The 234-nt window shown below is 62.0% G+C and overlaps 1 protein-coding gene across 1 annotated transcript in view; it reads left to right on the top strand.

Moving 5' to 3' along the window:
• Positions 1-59: 59 nt before the first annotated feature.
• Positions 60-234, top strand: part of CTSA (cathepsin A) — a gene marked incomplete at its 3' end in the record, with an annotated part of 1,655 nt that continues 1,480 nt past the window's right edge. Inside the window, exon 1 of the mRNA XM_010167864.2 lies at positions 60-153. The remainder of the gene's footprint in view (positions 154-234) is intronic.

Genomic DNA, 234 nt, shown 5'->3' with positions numbered 1-234 from the left:
CGCTGCAGCTGCCCTGTGGGGAGCTGGAACACAACAGAGTTGTTTTCTTCTTGCCTCACAGGGAATCGCCGTGGGAAACGGTCTCTCATCCTACGAGATCAACGACAACTCCCTGGTTTACTTCGCCTATTACCACGGGCTGCTGGGGACCGAGTGAGAGGAGGGGGGAGCAGCTGGCGGGGGGAGCGCAGCTGCTCGATGCTCTGTCCCTGGGCGAGCGGAACGGGGACAGGG

The sequence above is a fragment of the Antrostomus carolinensis genome, unplaced genomic scaffold (genome assembly GCF_000700745.2).
Source record: "Antrostomus carolinensis isolate BGI_N321 unplaced genomic scaffold, ASM70074v2 scaffold44845, whole genome shotgun sequence".
NCBI lineage: Eukaryota > Metazoa > Chordata > Aves > Caprimulgiformes > Caprimulgidae > Antrostomus > Antrostomus carolinensis.
Note: the sequence above shows the minus strand (reverse complement) of the source record. Positions and strands in the feature narration are given on the sequence as shown.